Source organism: Coregonus lavaretus (assembly GCF_964263955.1).
Source record: "Coregonus lavaretus genome assembly, contig: HAP1_SCAFFOLD_418, whole genome shotgun sequence".
Lineage (NCBI taxonomy): Eukaryota > Metazoa > Chordata > Actinopteri > Salmoniformes > Salmonidae > Coregonus > Coregonus lavaretus.
Genome location: NW_028165663.1, coordinates 156,284 through 162,283, shown reverse-complemented (window position 1 = coordinate 162,283; position 6,000 = coordinate 156,284).

The following is a 6,000-nucleotide window of genomic DNA, read 5'->3' as shown; positions in this document are numbered from 1 at the left end:
TGAAAGAGTCTGTGGCAATCAGCTCCTTACAGCTACTGAAGGCAAGGCTGGTGAGAAGCTGCTCACAAAGTTCGGTCTGAAAAGGACGAAGAAGAAGAAGAAGAAGAAGAAGAAGAAGAAGAAGAAGAAGAAGAAGAAGAAGAAGAAGAAGAAGAAGAAGAAGAAGAAGAAGAAGAAGAAGAAGAAGAAGAAGAAGAAGAAGAAGAAGAAGAAGGAGGAGAAGAAGAAGAAGAAGAATTACTAGAGGCAACATAGAGGGATTTTGTACTGATCAAATGTCAGCCATGAGGATGTTGATATTGATATTTCAACTGACATTCCAAGATCTTACAATCATGTTTAAATGTAATGAATACGAAATCTTAAATGTTCAGCTCAGCTCTAGACGTGTAAATACCTGGTCTTCACACTGCTCCTTGGGACCAGGGATTTCTGTACAGGTCTCTGTTGGGCCATTCATCTTCCAAAGATCACCATAGTCGATTATGTTGAGATGAGCATCTGTGGGAAAAGAAACAGAGTTTTATCTATCTCTGTCATCATGTGTTTTGTGTTTTTTGTAACGCTTTCTTAATATGGTAAAATACTTTAGAACCTGTTCCTAAGCCATAGATTGAACCCACTCATTCGTAAGCAGAACAGGAGCATAATCCGCCCCCCCCCTAAGACATTTGGTGATTTTGTTTACCATTCTTAATGAACTCGTCATAAATCTGGACTCCGTTGAAGTCTCCACACAGCCCACACGTCTGATTCTGGAACTTTGAGTTCAGCTCCACCTATAAAACCAATGGATGATGACTGAGGTTTAACGCATCGCAAATATGTCCATTTCACATACAGCCAGCTGTACATGCACCTACAGCAGTTCATATGAATTGACATTTCACATACAGCCAGCTGTACATGCACCTACAGCAGTTCATATGAATTGACATTTCACATACAGCCAGCTGTACATGCACCTACAGCAGTTCATATGAATTGACATTTCACATACAGCCAGCTGTACATGCACCTACAGCAGTTCATATGAATTGACATTTCACATACAGCCAGCTGTACATGCACCTACAGCAGTTCATATGAATTGACATTTCACATACAGCCAGCTGTACATGCACCTACAGCAGTTCATATGAATTGACATTTCACATACAGCCAGCTGTACATGCACCTACAGCAGTTCATATGAATTGACATTTCACATACAGCCAGCTGTACATGCACCTACAGCAGTTCATATGAATTGACATTTCACATACAGCCAGCTGTACATGCACCTACAGCAGTTCATATGAATTGACATTTCACACACTTCATCATGAGTTGAGGCTGTTCTAGCCTGGGTACCAGGCTGTTTATGCTAACATTCCACTCCTTGTACCTGTGCTACAAGCATTTCACTACTCCCTCTCTAACTATCATGTTGTTAAAACCTTTTAAACTCTCATCATGTTGTTAAAACCTTTTAAACTCTTATCATGTTGTTAAAACCTTTTAAACTCTCATCATGTTGTTAAAACCTTTTAAACTCTTATCATGTTGTTAAAACCTTTTAAACTCTTATCATGTTGTTAAAACATTTTAAACTCTCATCATGTTAACGCAGTTAACAACAGTTCCACTAACACTGATATGTTCCCACTCTTATCCCAACAGTTCCACTAACACTGATATGTTCCCACTCTTATCCCAACAGTTCCACTAACACTGATATGTTCCCACTCTTATCCCAACAGTTCCACTAACACTGATATGTTCCCACTCTTATCCCAACAGTTCCACTAACACTGATATGTTCCCACTCTTATCCCAACAGTTCCACTAACACTGATATGTTCCCACTCTTATCCCAACAGTTCCACTAACACTGATAAGTTCCCACTCTTATCCCAACAGTTCCACTAACACTGATATGTTCCCACTCTTATCCCAACAGTTCCACTAACACTGATAAGTTCCCACTCTTATCCCAACAGTTCCACTAACACTGATAAGTTCCCACTCTTATCCCAACAGTTCCACTAACACTGATATGTTCCCACTCTTATCCCAACAGTTCCACTAACACTGATATGTTCCCACTCTTATCCCAACAGTTCCACTAACACTGATAAGTTCCCACTCTTATCCCAACAGTTCCACTAACACTGATATTTTCCCACTCTTATCCCAACAGTTCCACTAACACTGATATGTTCCCACTCTTATCCCAACAGTTCCACTAACACTGATAAGTTCCCACTCTTATCCCAACAGTTCCACTAACACTGATGTTGCTCTACATTCACTAGCTAACTATAGACCGTGTTCATCAGGACCAGTATATTGCAGCAAAGCATCACATACATTTGACATTTAGCAGAGACTCTCATCCAGATCGACTTACAATCAGTGCATTGAACCAAAGCAGGTAAAACAACCGCATATCACTGTAGTGTGACAGAAAACATATGGAAATGAGTAAAGCAGACAGAACACATACCCAGAGGGAATCATCTTCATTCCACATGACGACTAACCCCAGCTTGGCTGTGATCTTCACATAGGAAACGGTCCTCTCAATGAAGACGTTAAACTGACCAAATGGTATGGTGACCCTAGGGGAACAAAACAATGCAGTGTTCATCAGAGGGAAGGGTTGGTATTCCAACAAGGGTCAACATAGTTCAACTAAACTTCAGAATAAGAGTTTTACCTCTGAATGCTATACAATTAATGCTTTTAGATCACTGATCACTGATGAACCTCCCTGTTGCCCGTTGAAACTGACATTATGTAGATTATGTTAAAACAGCAAAAAGAATGATGATCCAACACTACATCCATGATATTAATATAAACAATTTTTAATGTATGAATTCTTTGTACAAAAGTAGCAACTGAATGCAATTGAAGCAAAAAATTAAAAAAAACTCTCCATTCGTTTTGTTTCCCTACAGTTGATAAGATTGATCTCTGAATAACATTAATTCCATTGGATGTAGTTAAGTGGTAACAAACCGCCTATAATTTGCTTCCTCTATTACAATTTATTTTACACTAAATCTAAGAGCCAATGGTTTGACACATCTAAGAGCCATTGTTGATTGGACTGTGAACTCACTGTTTTCCGTTGACACTGACGTTACCATTGGCCAGTTCCACGAAGGTTCCATCCAGCTTCAAAGACACCTTAATAAAAATAATAATAATAATAATAATAATAATACATTTTATTTGACAGATGCCTTTCAGGACATCTCAAGGTCACCTTACATTAAAATCATAGTGCAATTTAAAAACCAATCAAAGGACTGATCCCAAAGGAATACCTTGGTTATGGTGGGCAGCCCGTCTACCTCTCCCCGCTGCAGCTGAACGTTGAAGGCCTCATAGCCGCTGCTGCTCTTACACAGCGACGTCAGCACGTGGTTACAGGTGTAGGGCAGCTGGAAGAAGTCTCCATCGTAGGTTTTGTAGTGGTAGTTACCCCATGTGCTGCAGACCTGCCCGTTATGAGTGGGACTCACTCCTGCTGTATGGGGGAAATGTACTGTATAGTTGCACCATCCATGTCTGAATATGAGATGTAAAATATAACAGTATAATATAGATATTTGAGTATTAGGTAACATATATGTAAAAAAGAATACCTGACAAGATTTGCAGTTTGGAATCATATAGACTCCCAATGGAAGTCATATCTGGAATCATAACTGGAAAAAGACAGGGAACAAGTCTTATTTAGCTTCTAGACCAGCTCCTCTTTAGTTCCTAAACTATGCTACATGAATTATCCTAAGGTGATATTAAATGGCATTTTATCATATCTTGTCTTATCTTTTCTTACCAGTCTCAGAATATGCAGCAGACAGTCCGAAGAGGAGAGCAATCCACGGCTTTACCCATTGGAGTGCCATGATGGTTCTTCTAACGATGTCCTACTGGTCCACCTGAACAGGTAATCTACCTGCTCCTACTGATAATGTATGGCACCAGGTACCTGCTTTTAAACTACTACACTCAAGGAAGTACCTACACTCAGGGAAGTACCTCGATGATGCTGGGATAGTTGATTCTGTATTTAAGGAGGGGACTGATCAAACTTTAGGTGTTACCATTGTTCTGTCCGTCTGCCAGAGGTCAGATTAACTTCACTGTAAGTAACATTGGGTAATGTATTAAGCATAATAGTCCTTAGATCACTATCGATATTCCTGAGAAGTTGGATGCGTCCCAAAAGTGTACCCTATTCCCTATATAATGACTGTACATAACATTAAGAATCCAGGTGAAAGCTATGATCCCTTATTGATGTCACTTGTTAAATCCACTTCAATCAGTGTAGATGAATGGGGGGGAGACAGTTTAAAGAATAATTTTTAAGCCTTGAGACAATTGAGACATGGATTGTGTATGTGTGCCATTCAGAGGGTGAATGGGCAAGACAAAATATTTAAGTGCCTTTGAACGGGGTATGGTAGTAGGTGCCAGGCGCACCGGTTTGTGTCAAGAACTGCAACGCTGCTGGGTTTTTCACGCTAAACAGTTTCCCGTCTCTATCAAGAATGGTCCACCACCCAAAGGACATCCAGCCAACTTGACACAACTGTGAGAAGCATTGGAGTCAACATGGGCCAGCATCCCTGAGGAACGCTTTCAACACCTTGTAGAGTCCATGACCCGACGACTTGAGGCTGTTCTGAGGGCAAAGGGGGGTAGGGAAGGGTGGGGAAGGGTGAGGAAGGGTGGGGAAGGGGGGGGAAGGGGGGGGAAGGGTGGGGAAGGGTGGGGAAGGGTGAGGAAGGGTGGGGAAGGGTGGGGAAGGGTGAGGAAGGGGGGGGAAGGGGGGGGAAGGGGGGGGGAGGGTGGGGAAGGGAGGGGAAGGGGGGGGAAGGGGGGGGAGGGGGGGAAGGGGGGGGAAGGGGGGAAGGGTGGGGAAGGATGGGGAAGGGTGCAACTCAATATCAGGAATGTTTTGTACACTCAGTGTATAGTGCACTACTTTGGAACAGAGTCCTGGTATAGGGTATAGGGTATAGGGTATAGGGTATAGGGCATAGGGTATAGGGTATAGGGTTCAGGGCATAGGGTATAGGGTATAGGGTATAGGGTATAGGGTATAGGGCGTAGGGCATAGGGTATAGGGTATAGGGTATAGGGTATAGGGTATAGGGTATAGGGTATAGCGTATAGGGTATAGGGTATAGGGTATATGGTGTATGGTATAGGGTATAGGGTATAGGGTATAGGGTATAGGGTATAGGGCATAGGGTATAGGGTATAGGGTATAGGGTATAGGGTTCAGGGCATAGGGTATAGGGTATAGGGTATAGGGTATAGGGTGTAGGGCGTAGGGCATAGTGCATAGGGTATAGGGTATAGGGTATAGGGTGTAGGGTATAGGGTATATGGTATAGGGTATAGGGTTCAGGGTATAGGGTATAGGGTATAGGGTATAGGGTATATGGTGTATGGTGTATGGTATAGGGTATAGGGTATAGGGTATAGGGTATAGGGCATAGGGTATAGGGTATAGGGTATAGGGTTCAGGGCATAGGGTATAGGGTATAGGGTATAGGGTGTAGGGCATAGGGTATAGGGTATAGGGTATAGGGTATAGGGTGTAGGGTATAGGGTATAGGGTATATGGTATAGGGTATAGGGTTCAGGGCATAGGGTATAGGGTATAGGGTATATGGTATAGGGTTCAGGGCATAGGGTATAGGGTATAGGGTATAGGGTGTAGGGTATAGCGTATAGGGCATAGGGTATAGGGTTCAGGGTATAGGGTATAGGGTATAGGGTATAGGGTATAGGGCATAGGGTATAGGGTATAGGGTATAGGGTTCAGGGCATAGGGTATAGGGTATAGCTTATAGGGTATAGGGTATAGGGTATAGGGTATAGGGTGCCATATGGGCATCCATTGATTACAGTAAACCCTTATGTAAACAGTGATCAATTGAAAGACTCATCAAGATTCTACAGAATCTTAGATTGTTTCATTAATCT